General features: G+C 36.1%; 1 protein-coding gene and 1 non-coding gene across 26 annotated transcripts in view; one reads left to right on the forward strand and one right to left on the reverse strand.

Moving 5' to 3' along the window:
• The window catches only part of ABI3B (ABI family member 3 binding protein), a 244,785-nt gene that overhangs the window by 34,986 nt on the left and 193,717 nt on the right, over positions 1 to 16,082 (forward strand). The gene's annotated exons all lie outside the window — the stretch shown is intronic.
• LOC112425884 (U6 spliceosomal RNA) lies at positions 5,984 to 6,092 on the reverse strand. Its single transcript, XR_003017071.1, has one exon. It is a non-coding gene; the product is annotated as a U6 spliceosomal RNA (small nuclear RNA).

The raw sequence follows: 16,082 nt of genomic DNA on the forward strand, positions 1-16,082 counted from the left end.
CTATAGCATCCAGTGGCATCTCTCTTTGGGTATGGTTATGTTTGATTTCCGTTTTCTCTGCAACTTTAGCTCTTTGATGAGTTTTAGAAACATTACAAATTTGAAGACTGTTTAGAGGTTGTTTGTTTTCTTTTTTGTTTGTTGCAAAGGTGGGAGTAATATTTACATCCTAAATGGAAACCAGAAGTTCAATGTTTTACAAAAGTTTTAGGACACCTTCATAATATATTCCTGTTTTAAAACTGCAGGTATGCCTTACTCCTTTTATTAGTTTTCCCAATGTATACATTACAGGATATTTATCACGTGGTAAAATTGTCCTAGATAAAATACTGTTGCTTATCCTTCTGGTTAAGTATATCCTCAAAGTACGTTCACTCTAATGAAGCAAGGCAGCAAAGGAAATACTTGTTCCAACTGTTGCTTTGTTTCTCCTCACTCACTTTATCTCTTCTTTGTTCTCCTTCTCATTTCTTGGTCAACTTATTATTTTTAGCACTAGCCACATATTTCTCAATTTGGACAGTTTTTTAAATAATAAATGTATTTCTTTTCTTCACCAGCAGGTGAGGACTTACAATCAAACTCATTGTCTTATATTCAGAATACAGTCCATTAGGGATGAGTTCCAACTCTGCACTTGTTTTAGTTAATCTGTCAACAACATTTGATAGTGTCCACTTTCTATTTCATAAGATACACATGTTTTTCCTTATGGATTCCAAAACTCCATTGTCTTTTCTCTTACCTCATGAGCTACTTCTCAGTGTCGCTGGTTTTGTCATTTTCCTCCAGCTCTAAATATCAAGAATCTCCAAGGATTAAAACCAGATGCTTTATCTTTACCATATATCAATCCATGAATAACTGACTTAGACTATTTTAATGATAGAGTCCACAAGTAATAATAAACAGGTACACTAAGTACCTCACAATTTCCCTGTACCAGGAGCTGAGCTGTAAGCAGGGGAGCCAGGGTCAAATTTAAGGTTTGATTCTCCCTTAGCAAGTAGTTTAACATCTCTGTGTTCAAGTTTCCTCATTTGTCTGGTTTTCCTCCTTTCTCACTGGCGGCTATTAAGTCTTCTTTGCTGATTCATACTCATTTTACCAGTCTCTTAAATTGGAGTGTCCCAGGACTGAGTTCCTGGATCTCTTCTATCTGCTCTCCCTCCCTTGGTGATCTCATCTAGTCTTATGACTTTAAATACGGTCTGAATACCAACAAGTTCCAAATTTATATCTCTAGCCCTGACCACTCCCTTCAACTTCAGATCCGTTTATCCAACTCCCTACTTAATATCTCTATTTGGCTTTCTAATAGACATGCAGGTTTCGCCTGTTCAAAACCTAGCTTCTAAATGCCTCTACCCCATATTTCCCTGTCGCGTAGTCGTTCCCAACTCAACTAAAGACAACTCTATCTTTCCATTACTCGGGTCAATAAAACTGGAGACATCTGTAGCTCCTCATAAATTTCTCTTTTGATTCATCGACAAGATTTTTAGCTCTGCTTTCAAGTTTTATCAAGAAATTTTCTCTATTTTTCTTAATCAAATTATCGTCCACCTTGATTGAAACTACCACCATCTCTTACTTGGATTATTGCTATAGTTTCCTAAATAGTCTCCCTGTTTTTGGCTCTTAGAATATTCTCAACACAGCACCTAAAGTAATTCAGTAAAAATATAAATCAGATTTTAATCATTTCTCTGCTCAAAAACCTCTAATAACTTACCATCACAGAATAAAAGCCAAATTCCCTCAATGTCCTCTAAGACCCTATCCATCTGGCCCAGCTACCTCTAGCTTCACCTCTTCCTGTTTTCTCCTCACTCATCTTCCTATAGCCACAGTAACCAGGCATGTTCCTTTCTCTGGGTCTTTGCACTGGGTGTTCCTTCTGACTAGAATATTCTTCCTCCAAATGTCTGAATGGTCCATTATTTTCATTATCTGTTTCACTTCCTTCAGGGCTTTATTCTAAAGTGAAGCCTCCTCCCCTCTCTGTCAAAAATTGTGCCCCTTCCCACCCTGACTCCTCCTGGTTCCTTGCTTTACTTTCCTCCTCAGCATTTATCACCACCTGTACTCGTTAGGTTAGGCTTGATTGTGTCTCAACAACAAACCCCCAAATCTCAAAGACTTAAAAACATAGAAACATGTATTTTTTGCTCAATCACATGTTTGTAGTCTCTCAAGATCCAGGCTCCATCTGGTCAATTGCTTCCTTGCAGGACAGGAAGAACAGAGTTGGAGGGTCTGGCACCAATAACTTAATGAATTGACCTGGAAGTGGCTTATGTCCCTTTTGTGCACAATCTGCTGGTGAGAATTAGTTACATGATTGTGACTAATTTCAAGAGATGGAGACATATAATTTTCATGAGGTCAGAATAATAGGGGAATCAGATATCAAGAAGCAGAGGCAGTATCTGCCCCATCATTTGACATGCCATATATTTTGTGTGTGTGTGTGTGTGTGTGTGTGTGTGTGTGTGTGTGTGTGTGTGTGTTCTTCTGTTTTTTTGAGACAGAGTCTGAGTCTCTCTCTCGCCCAGGCTAGAGTGCAGTGGTGCGATCTCAGCTTACTGCAAACTCCACCTCCCAGGTTCAAGCAATTCTCCCTGCCTGAGCCTCCTGAGTAGCTGGGATTACAGGTGTCTGCCACCGTGCCTGGTTAATTTTTGTATTTTTGTAGAGACGGGGTTTCACCACGTTGGGCAGGCTGGTCTCGAACTCCTGACCTCAGGTGATCTGCCCACCTCGACCTCCGAAAATGCTGGGATTACAGGCGTGAGCCCCCGCGCCTGGCCTGACATACCATATGTTTTACTTATTATTTCTTTATTTATCTCTTCTCACTAGAATGTAAACTCAATGAAAGTATGGCTTTTTGTTTGTTTTTATTCACTGTTTGTTTTGTTCCAGCTTATGGCAGAGAGCTTTGCGTATTCTAGGTGCTCCATAAATATTTGTTAAATAAATGAGTGATTGGATTTTTATAATGATTTTAAGAAGAAGAAATACCAACTTTCCTTGCAGATTTGTAGATAGATGCAAAAGATTCCATGTGTAAAGTATTGTTAATACTATTACTTCTTGTTTTATGGTAGAATTCTAATTAGAAGACATCTGTGAAATGGGAGATATAAAAATATTATCCAAACAATGGAGGATACAGGCAGAGAATAATCTAATTTAAAATCTTATGAAGAAGAGAAGTACATAAGTAAAACATCTAATATGGCTGCCACTATATTTAATAGTTGCTACATGCATGGAAATCATCCAATATCATTTACAGGGCAAAAAAATAGTCCCAGTGAACATGTTGTAAAGGGAAACTGAATCAGCACAGACATTTGTGATGGTAAAGTTCATCTTCACTTGTTAAAAAGTCCACCCAGCCCTGTGCCTTGCCCTGCTCTGATGATGCTATTGAGACACCCGTCTGACATGCATGGACTATCGTACTTGGATCTCTATCAGGGACAGGACCACGTTCTTTTCTTGGATCCAGTCTGTTCTTTTACTGAGCAGACAGCAAGCCCCTCATGCTAGAAATATGCAGCTGGGATTCTCAACATCAAAACTTCCACTTCTGCCTGATGACACACGTGCTGAGTGCTCTGTGTGGTTATGGAATGCCTCTGCTGATTTTATGAGAAGAGACATGTCTTACTTTCCCTGCCCAATCCCTTGCCAGTTGAGCTTTATGATTCTGTATAAAGAAAAAAAAAGTCAAAATTTAAAACATTAAAGGGATGACAAACACGTTTACGTTTGCCCTGGGCTTGGTGGTAACGTGCTGTTTCTCGATAATAATGAGAGCTGCTAATAGGCATTTTCCATGTGTGCTTTTATGTCTTGTGGATTTATGTGACAGTTTATCTGGTGCTTTAGTTGGGGCCCAGAATTGTAGAGGATAAGCGTTCACCACCCCATTAGTAATAATGCAGATGAACTAATCCATTGCCACTCAAACAAGATTTTCATGCTAATTATCCACCAAGATCATCCATGTGTGATGTAAAGGTCTGTGGAACTGTTTGGATCTAGGCTGGTCTCATTGCACATGTTTTTGAAGGGCATGGCTGAGACTTATATTGTAAAGTACCTGTCATTCTTAACATAGTCAGTTTATTGCTACTTTATTTAAATAAATTATAACAGCGAAGGATAGAGGAAATGGATAAGGAATGAGGAGAGGCTGCCAGAGAATGGCTATTTTAAAAATAAATGTATGAAGAAAGGGCATGTAAGTGACAATAAGCCTTAAATTGATATTTCGTGACTGATAGTGAGCCAGTGAAATTCTATCCAAAGGGTAATTCCAAGATTTCATGACTCCCAGCCTTCTTTGTCCTTTTTATAATTTTACCAGAAGAAAAAATTGGAGTTGTTGTCTTTTTGGTCTGAAGATGATGCTTCCTGTTTGTATTGCTGATTCCAAGTTTTGGGTTATTACGCCACATTAGAAAATAGCAATAAGTCTTTCATATGACCACTGAATTATTTCTAAATAATTAAAAGATATATAAATTAATAATAATTAAAAGGTAACTATCTCATGTATATTTCTAAATGCTGTGTTTGAGAGGAGTTGTTCTGATGAGCGCCAGAAATACAGTGCTAGAGGTCACTGTATCTGGACCTTTGTTAAATGTACTAGTATTTGGGACGGAGAAAGACAGTTCATCCTAAGAGCTAATCTACAGCCTGGCCCCAAGAGGGAGGGAGAATAGTTACAATTACTCTTAAGTTCTTCCCAACTCTGAGTTTCCAAGTATCTATGAGCATGATCCTTTCTTTTTAATCAAACTGGTCTATTCGCTTTTTTTAAAATGTTGTACAGGGTTTGCAGTTCAATATGGGCTTCTTGCTACTACCATTTTTTACCTGAAACATTCTTTCAAGTCCTGCCTTTTATTTGACTCTTATTTTCAAAGTTAAGCTGAAGTCTCACCTTCTCCATGAACCTTTTACCTAGAGATTAATATCCACTCCCTCTAAATTCAAGAAATGTAAAGCATTGCTTGGTATGACAATCGTCTGTCTAACTGTCTGGTAATCTCTTTGAGATCAGAAAAATGGTGTTTCTTTCTCTGAGAAGTGTTCCCAACAGTATCTTCTTACATGCCTCAGAAGAATCCTTGTTTTCCTTTGTAAATGTAATTTTTTGCATATAGCTCTTATCATGTGTCAAAGTTAACTCTTGGAGATCAGAATCCCTCACTACTGAGGTGTGATGTAGTATCTTGCTCATTTTTGCTTACACACTCTTTAGCCTGTGCCTATGACGTTATCTTGTGATCGTCTATTTCTTTCTTCATTTATGAGTATAGCCTTATTCTGACGTTTATTCTGTGAGCATTAAGGAGTCACGTGCTGTTTTTGTCCAGCAGGGGAAGAGGAAAGAGATAACATAATAAAGTAGTATTGTACAGTGATTAACCCGGAAATAGTGGGAACGGTGGACTGGAAAGGTAATGAGGTTGTTAATTATAAAAATGGGTAAGACTGGCTGGTCTTTTCAGGCCAAGCCTATGGATATTATGTAGGCACAGGAGACAAAGTTGCGTAGTGTTTGAAGCCCAGAAATGCATGTACCCAAAAAGGAATGAGTCCTTCCTACATGGGTTTGAAAGAAGTATATTTGAAAAGTGAAAGGAATCCAAGATGACATCGAGAGGATGCAGGATGAAGTTTTAGAAGCTAGAAATGCAAAGAGAGAGTCAAAGAGTGGGTAAAATAGAGCAAGTAAACAGCTCAGGGGAGCTAGTTGAAATTTTATAGAAATAAAAGGAAAGATGGTATAGAAACTTCATCTAGAATACATAAAAGAGAAACAAGCAATTCCAAGTTGAGATGATTTTGTATTTGTGTCCTCAGTGTCTTAGTGCTTTGCTGATGAGCCTTTCTCTAAAAATACTTTTTCTTTTTTTAATGAATCTTATTTACAATTCTTTCTTTTATTTATGAAAAGATTGAACACTTCACAAATTTGTGTGTAATCCTTGCGCAAGAGCCCCATGCTAATCTTCTCTGTATACTTCCAACTTTAGTATACGTGCTGCCGAAGCCAGCACAACAATTTTATTAAATTATAAAATACCTATTTATTTCTTTTAATTTAAATGAAATATAGATATTTTGTGTACATATTAATAAATCAAATATCATATTCCATGGTGTTTTTGTACCAAATTACAATTAGAGTGTTTAATTTTTTTCTAGTACAAAAGATGCAGTATATAGTACATATACAAGGCTAACATCATTTTCTTATTATTTAATTATTTTTAATTAACAAAAATCCTATGTGTTTATGGTATATAACATGATGTTTTGAAATATGTATACATTGTAGAATGGCTAAATCAAGCTAATTAACCAAGCTAATTGCTTCACATGACATTTTTTGTTTCTTAAAGTCTACTTTTAGCAATTTTCAAGTGTACTTGAATTGTTATTAACTATATTGTTATTAACTATAGTCACTATGTTGTACAGTAGGTATTGTGAACTTAAAATGTTTCTTGAGATGAATTGATCTGGAAGGGAGACAGTTTTGGCCAAAATTTAAGGGATTATTTGTAGACAAGAGATAAAAATGCCTTTTCCCCTTAGAGATCAGAATACTAGCAGGAGGAGCTGGGATTTTCTTCAACTGTGTACAAATGGGGTGAATTGGAGTTAATAAACAGTGATCTTGTTGGGTGGGGCTAAGAAAGAAGGTGAGATAGGAATTGCTAGAAAACATTGACTTATTTACAACTCATTGCAAGTAATTTAAATGAAATGAAACCATAACCTATATATGATTTGTCCTTAAGAATGTCTTCTGTTACAATAAAATTTTGGGCTCAGGATGACCTGCACCAAAGTGGTCAAGGAGAAGGAAAAGAAGAAAACACACTTTTTAATTAGAAGTTTAGTCTTTCAGAAGAGAACCACTGCTCCAAGTCCTCAGGATGGTAATGAAACAAAGTCATAGGCATCCTTGCATTTGGACTTCTCCGTGTTTTACGCAGGTTTTGGATCAAGGTGTCTATAAAACCTGACTCCTCAAGTGTGACTTGGGTGCCTGGGACTGTGACACATCACAGATGGAAGCAAAGTAAACTGGTTTTGAGGAAGATAATGATGGTTGGAGCCTGACCGCATCAACAGAAATGTCAGTGGCTCACAAAGCCTGTAGGGCTGGAGCCAAATGAGTATTCAGAAATAGAGGTTCAGATATCAGAATCAGCTAAGCTACTTATAGTTAGCAGCTAAGTTATGATTGAAGCCTTAACTGTAAAGGAGTTCCCTAAAGGAGCAAAAGACGGAACCTTTGTGAATTGCCATGTTTTGAGGCCAGAGGAGGAAGAGAAGTAGTGGAGAGAGATGGAGATTTCATGGAAAATGAGAATTAGGATACCACTGTGTCACAGAGTAAAATCAAGGTGTAGGGAGAGGTGGAGCAAAGGGTGCTCACACACATGCATACACAAGTAAGGGCAGATATATTAGGTTGGTCAGAGGTCTGCGGTGCTACACAGAAGTTATGGGAAATGAGAACTTCAAACAAATATCTGAAACATGGGATTCTCCAATCTGCACTAGACTTATCTCAGATATTTTTAGAGTCATTAAAACCATTGACATTATTCTAATGCTGGTGTGGGAAATAATAGATACTTTGTTACTCTCCTGTGAGCAATTAATGTGGCAGATGAATGTTACCAATTAGTTCACATTGTTCTTTAGAGAGGTTTTGGGTGCATCTTATCCTCAGTTGACTTTAGTGTGCTGGGATTAATGTAATGTTCCCTAGGCACGTGGCCTCAGCCCCATAAAACAGGTTGTCACGTTACCATGAATGACTATTATGAGATGCCTGGATGAGGACGGACACCACAGAGATCAAGTACATGCATATGATAATTAGAGCCCTTAGAAATAACTCTCCACTCAGAAGAAATATTTCCTTATGGAAATGATATGAAATGCCATTAGATATTTACAATCATATTAATTTTTAAAAGAGAGTAGATGAAAAGAGTGTTTGGCCAGAAAGAGATGTTGATAGTCTACACCTTATATAATATCATGTAGAATGAATTATCACAGATATCAACACCCCAACATTCATCTTTACTTTTCCTCAGTCTGAATTTTCCTTCTTCCCATTCTCTGGACAAGTCCTTCTTGGCATTCAAGACCCAGATCAGATGTCACTTCTTCTGTGATACCATTCCTGACTCACCCACTTCTAACTAGTCAATGCTCCTCTGAATTACCTCTGCATGTGGCTCCCTCCTCTATGTAGAATTTGTTGAGCGCATTGAGTAATAACTCTTACAAGTCTACATCCTCCAGTACAGTACAGTTTATTTGAAGAGATGCATTTGCTTATTATAGTATTAATTCCTATCAAGCATAATATTTTCCATTTGAAAAAATTATTGTATGTGTTTCTTCATTTTATTGAATATCCTTTCTCTGCCAGGCACTGTGCTAGGGACAGTATCCTTATATAGCTTATAGTCTGCATGTAAACAACATCTATATAGAATGAATTTTTGGTTGAAAGACAAGGAATGTTAAAAATTCAAAGTACACTGAAATCAAAAAGAACCCATGGGTGAAGTCGGATCAAAGACAACCATTACTGAGCTGCACAGTCCAGGAACTGCTTTTCACAGTCTATTTCACTTAATCTTCCCATCAACTCAGAGAGAGTTCTATGATTAATACCACTTTATAGGGAAAAAGGTGACATTTGGATAGTAAGTGAATTATCCATATAGCAGTTGAACAAAAGGGGAATTGTGGGTTTCATTTGGGACTTGAATACAGATTTTCCAGCTCTAAACCGTGTGGCCCATTACCTTCCACTATACAGTCCTCCTTCTTCAAAACACCACTCCTTATAGGATCACATGAGCAATCTCAAGGTCATGGAAATATAAGTGCTTCCATAGCCAAAAATTTTAGCAATAATCTCAAAACAATATAATGAGCTTATCTAATTGTCATATATGGATTCAATAAAACAGATCTCAAATGTTACTTTTGAAAACTGAGCTCAAACTTTGTAAGATCAATACCTTATCCCTAAAACGAATACCAAATTTCACCAAAATAAATTGAATTGTTGACTAGCATGGTGGCTCATACCTGTAATCCCAGCACCTTTTGAGGCCAAGGTGGGCAGATCCCTTGAGGCCAAGAGTTCAAGACCAGCCTGGTCAACATGGCGAAACTCTGTCTCTACTAAAAATTTAAAAAAAAAAAAAAAAAAAAAAGAGCCATGCATGGTGTTGTACGCCTGTAGTCCCAGCTACTTGGGAGGCTAAGGCACGAGAATTGCTTGAGCCTGTGAGGTAGAAGCTGCAGTGAGCCGAGATCGCACCACTGCACTCCAGCCTGGGTGACAGAGAGAGAATCTGTCTCAACAATAAATAAATAAATAAATAAATAAATAAATAAATAATAACTTCAGTTGTGAATTTATTGAGATGATTGTTAAACTGTGCTAACTCACTGAGATGATATAGGGTCAGTTTACCTACTATCAAGGAAAATTCCCAATGAATTAATTGAAAGTAGTATCATTAAAAATAAAGATATAAAGCTATATTTATATTGAAGAAAATACAGGTTATGGAACAGTACTTGGAGTGTAACCTTATTTTTGTAGACTCAACCAGTATTATTTGTATAATTTTTTAAGTTACAAAGTCAATGCAGGGACTGTTACTGGGGTAGAGGAAAGGGAGATGAAAATGTGCCACCAGCCTGGAAGGGAAGTGAAATGAGTGATTTGGGAAAGACAGAAGTATTCATATAGTAAGTTGTAAGCAGTTTAATTCCCAGGCTGTCTCTGCCAATAGTGACAATTAAACTGCAATTGCTTTGTTTTCATCTAGCTTTTGGCTAAAAACAGAATTAATAACAGCTGATTTTAGTAACACATTCTGTTTGCAGTAAGGACCTGTATGGATCGAATTCCAATTAAACTGTAATCTAGTTGTAAAATATGTTTGGCACTTTTCATTTTAACAACAGCATTTTTTTCCTACTGAAATCAAATCTTGTTCTGAGCATTTGAGCTGCTTGTTGCTAAGAACTTGTGAGGCCACATTTCTACCATGTGGACATATTTTTAATCATCTAAGATTTGAATTTTGCATTATTCGTTTCTCAGAAGTTTGGCTTGTGTGTAGCTTCGTAGGGAAAAACAATTTAGCTTTGCTTCTAACATGTCTTTTAATGTGTTCCACAAGGGCTCTGCATGATCTGACCTCCTGTCCTCTATAACTTCCCTGCATACTCCTTAACCCATTATATCCTACCACACTGACTTTGTTTAGGATCTTTAAATCCATCATCTACTTCCTCCCTCAGCACCTTTGCTCATGCTATTCCTTATGTCTGAGAATACTGTTCCTGCCCTCCCTCTTCACCCAATATGCACACTTAAACGTTGGCTGACTAATTCCTACCCATCCATTACATGTGTTACCTCTTCAGGTCACAGCAGTTACGGAGCTATTGAAGGTTTGGGCACCTCAGCCCTGCAATCTTGGATTTTCCCTCTAGTGTTCCCTTGGGTCTATTTCCTGCTACCAATAAATTGCCTTATCCTCCATTCTTTATCTGTCTTTTTTTTTTTTTTTCCTCAGCTTCATAGTTTTTGCTACCTAACAGTTTACTATCTCAACTTGAACTTACTCCAATCCCTTATTCTGTCTCCTGGGCTCTCTTTCTTACCACTTAAATTAATTCATTTCACACTGGGGAATAGTATAACCAGTGGGAATTACTATATTCTTATTTGCAGTGTCTAAGGAACAATTCCCCATGGTCAGTATTGAGACTACTCAAAGGACGATAACATTTCTTCACTTCCAAGTTCAGAGTTTTGAGTGAAATGGGGAAATTCATTGTAGCTCCTAGGTTTAAAATACAAGAAAAAAAATTTGCCCGATAAAAAGTTATGAGACAGCCTTCCTTCTTATTTCTGCAATTTAAAGTCAGAACGACTTTTTTTCAAATGAATTCATTCAGTTAGATTTTGCTAACATTGGGTAAATGTTATAAAATTCTATTTTAAGTACCTAGTCTTAAGCTTGGGTCACATCCACTATGCAAGATGAGGAAATTTTAATAATGTCAGCCTACTAGGCAATGATGCCAAGCCACTTTGACTTTCTTTTTCTCACCTAGTAAAGCTCAAATGCTACATTAATAGCAAACCATCAGAGATGTTAGTAATGAGATATATCAGATATGTGTGTAATTCAAAATTTCAATATTTTATTAATATTGAAAAACATTTTAGACCTTCAAAATGTTTTAATTATTACTATAAAAATGACAAATATTGTCAAAATAGTAATAAATCCCTGATCAGGAAAGATAGCTGTTTATTTTTATAGAAAAACCCAACTGAAGCATTTGGTTACAAGGTCAAAATGTACATGGAATTTCATTTTAATTTTAAGTACAAATAAAGTTAATGGCTTCAGAACTGATTAATTTCATGGTGAACAACTATTCACCTAATTAGTATAGACTAAACTATTCTTAAAACTGAAATGACTGGAGATTGAAAAGACAACTCGTAATTTATTCTGCTTCAAACTCATTTCTTTTTTTATTTTTTTATTTTTTTCTGAAATGGAGTTTCGCTCTTGTTGCCCAGGCTGGAGTGCAATGGCGCGATCTTGGCTCACCGCAACCTCTGCCTCCCGGGTTCAAACGATTCTCCTGCCTCAGCCTCCCAAGTAGCTGGGATTACAGGCATGCACCACCATGTCCGGCTAATTTGTTATTTTTAGTAGAGATGGGGTTTCTCCATGTTAGTCAGGCTGGTCTCAAACTCCTGATCTCAGATGACCTGCCTACCACGTCCTCCCAAAGTGCTGGGATTACAGGTGTGAGCCACCACGCCCAGCCTTCAAACTCATTTCTAAGAATGTCAATGGTCGTTGTATTGTTTTGCCAAAAGTGTATTTCTTGTTTTCTGGATAAATTTGGAATCACAATATTTTAAAATAATTATTATAACAAAATAAGTGATGTCATCCTTTTTTTTTTTTTTTTTTTTTTTTTTGAGGTAGAGTCTTTCTCTGTTGCCCAACCTGGAGTGTGTGGCATGATCTCCGCTCACCTCAGCCTCTGCTTCCCAGGTTCAAGCCATTCTCCTGCCTCAGCCTCCTGAATAGTTCTGATTACAGGCGCGTGCCACTATGCTTAGCTAATTTTTGCATTTTTAGTAGAGACAGGGTTTTACCATGTTGCCCAGGCTAGTCTCAAATGCCTGACCTCATGTGATCTGCCCACCTTGTCCTCCCAAAGTGCTGGGATTACAGGCATGAGCCACCATGCTCAGCCAATCTCTTCTTCATTAATGACTAAAGATAGAAATCTCGGGGCTTAAAATAATTAATTTTGTTATCTAACATATATTTAGTGACATTGATAAAACAAGACAGCTCATTTTCTGGATGATCACAGTTTGGAGTGGTCCTCAAGCAAGAGAAATATTACGATCAATATAAAACTGGAGAAGTTTGGGAGTTTCTTAATAAATTAAGCATAAACTTACCAAATGGCCCAAAAATTTTACACCTACATATTTACCTTCCAAAAATAAAAATACATGTTCACACAAAGACTTGTACATGAAATTTTATAGCAGCGTTATTCATAGCTAAAACTGGAAACAATCCAAATATTCATCAAATATTTGGACTGAATAAAAAAAATGTAATATATTCATAAAATTCTATTTAACAATTAAAAGGACTGAACTAGTAATACAACATGGATGGATGAGTCTCATAAAAATTATGCTGAGTGAAAGAAGCCAGGTGCGGAAGACAACATGTCATGTATGTCCATTTATATTTAATTACCAGAAAACCAGAAAGTAGACCAGTGGTTGCCTAGAGCTAAGGGTGGGAACAGAGAGATTTACTATAAATGGGTAAAATGGAATGTTTTAGAGTAATGGAAATGTTCTGAATATGGATTACGATAGATTTAGTAAATTATATAAATGTAGCAACTTCTGTGAGTTTGAGCTATAAAATTATTGAGCTGTACACTTACAATGGGAGAATTTTATGATCTATAAATTATATCTCACTAAAGCTGTTAAAAATTATATGTGACAGTCACATATATTTTTTCCATATGCTCATGAAAATATTTGTTCCTTTTTTATGTTTGAAGTGCAATTTGGGAGTCCTATGAAAAAATTTTCTGGAATTATTAGTGTTTCCTTAAAAAATTATTTTCTGATTTATTTGGATTTTCTTGCACTTTAATAGGAAGATAGCATTTTTTCTGGATGAGATGTTAGAGACATTCTTGAGTATTAGATTGAGAGTGAATTTGGGATTCCTCAAAACATTTTACAGAGGAGAAAAATGAGGCTTAGAGAGGACAGCTGACCTAAAGTCAAACACAATTAAAGGCCAAGTTGATGTCAGAAACCCCCCTCTTTCTTCCACAACATATTATTAATAATATGAGATGCCCACAGTGGAGTTGAGGGCAAATGGCCTTTCTTAGAGCCTCCTGACATCTCATGGCCACTCAGCTTTAGTATATGAGGCCACTGGGCCACATTCTCAAGATAGTTCAGCCATTTCCCTCTAGTCCATGGAAGACTTTTGATGCTATGAAATCTCCAAATGAACAACTATATGCCATCAGTACAGGGTATTTATGAACTAAGCAAATTACAAATAATTCATGAAGATGCCAAATGTCTAAACAAAGATGGTAGATAAAACCATTGGTTCCAGTTTCATCTCATGTTTTTTATTTGCAAAACTTAAAAAAGATTTATTTAAGAAAGCTGTGTGATTTTTTGACAACGTTTTTACAAGATGGCAAAATTTTCATTTTTTATCATGAGTATTTTCAATTTGCTCCGTGGAACAATGTTTCACAGTAGAAATATGTAATCTTGCACATGCAGGATGTTTTGGTATTGGTAGAAGTAACATTTTCTGCTTTGTCCTGTAAATAATCATTCTGATTAAACAATCTCTATTCGGTCAACGGAATTTAATGAGTGCCCAAATTGGAGTTATCAAGAGAAGAAAAGAAAAAGAAGTATCAGTCCTTTTGGAAAATTACTCAGAGTAATATTAATTTAAATGATATGTTTTCTATTTTTTGATACCTGATCACTCTGAGAATTGTAAGGACAGGATTTTAAAAATTAAAAACAGTTAAACTTATCTACTTTCACCTTCATGAAAATCATTCTTTGACATAAGAAAGTCAATATTACACTTCATTGTCAAAAGAGGCTCATGTCTGGCATTCTATCAGCTGGGAGTGAGTGGGAAAAGTGTCAGAGACCTTGAGTATCGGTGTCCAGTACTTAGCTTTTCAGTGAAGATGAAATCATTATATGGTTTTATCTGTATTTACTATTAAGAATTTAGTTAAGTGTAGTAATTGTCTATTATAAATAGAAGAGTTGATAGTTTTGTTTCCCTGGTAAATAGCATTACATAAGAAATATACATATATTAGAAATATACATATATAATTTCCCTTTTTCTTGGAAAAATTTTATTATAATATAATCAACATTTTTAAAATAGTACAATCAAAAGAGGCTGATTATGAAGACAACTGGAAGATATAAAAATGTTGGCTTTAATAACTATGTGAATACTACTGTGACAATAGCAACAAAAAGCTACTGATGCATGCAACAAAACATATATCGTCAGGACATTTTAAGTGCAAGAGGCCTTACATAAAACACTACATACTGTGTGATTTTATTTAATGGAAGAGTCTAGAACAGGCAAACTAATCTATGATAGTAAAATTAAGAACAATTGTTCCTGGGAGGATGTTGTGGGAATGAACTGGGAAGGGGCGTGAGGAAATTTTCTGGGTTGATGATGATATTATAAATCTTGATGAAGGCTTGGGTTACATAGATGTATGGCATGTGGGGAAAACAGTAATGTATAGTTAAGATTTATGTATTTCACTGTACCTAAATTTTATATCAAAAGAAAAATATAAATAAATATTAAACTTTAGTTAATGACATGCATACTGAAGTGTTTGGGGGTGAAGGGTACTGAAATTCAGTTGACATGGAAATTAATTAAACATTAAGATGGATTGAATGGTGGACAGAGGGATGGAGATGAAATGTGTATGATTGATGAGTAAGACAGGAATCATTGACTTTTGTTTGCTACCTTATGGCTGTGCTCTGCACAATTCATGTGTTTTGTATGTTTAAAATTTTTTATAATAAAATGTTGGAAAATAACTCATCTTTGATTTTAAATCTCTAAATATATTGGTTAGATTTAAAGACACATAATTGACATTCAGAAGTTAGTAGTATTCCAGATACAACATTTTACCTCACGTGTCTGCAGAAATAGTTCTCAAAAACCCTAATTAACAGAATTTGTTCACAGACCAAAATATGTGTAAAAGTCTCATGATAGGAAACTTAACAGAGTTTTGAATGAAGTTTCTTTTCTCCATACTGTATTGAATATCTGTAAATGTCTTTCAAATGACATTGGGTCCATTCATTTTATTGTCGATGCACTGAATTTGAAAAGAGTAATGGTTCTCAAACTCAAGTATTCACCAGAATACCCATACAGCTTGTCAAAATACAGATTGCTGGCCCCAAAGTTTCTAATTCAATAGGTCTGGGATGGGGTCTGTGAATCTGTACTTCTCACAGGCTCCCAGATGATGCTGATTCTCTAATCCGGAGACCACACTTTCAGAGCCCTGGAATTGAGCCTAGCCCATCTTCCATCAAGAGCACTTCATACCATCACTTCTTACTTTAAAGAGCCACGGAATGCAAGCAGATCATCTCCATGAATTTTCATGAAAATAAGGAAAGAACAAAAAGAAGGGAAATGAGTCTTGTTAAGTTCCTTAGCCTATTGGGTTACTTTTCTGTGTATTAAAAAACAATAATGACTAAGAATCTACCATTTTTCCAAAGTGGTACAGAAAAAGTATTACAAAATAAATGTCAACACCTTGTATTTTTCTCCTTTCTTCCT

This window comes from Macaca nemestrina, chromosome 2, assembly GCF_043159975.1.
Source record: "Macaca nemestrina isolate mMacNem1 chromosome 2, mMacNem.hap1, whole genome shotgun sequence".
Taxonomy (NCBI): domain Eukaryota; kingdom Metazoa; phylum Chordata; class Mammalia; order Primates; family Cercopithecidae; genus Macaca; species Macaca nemestrina.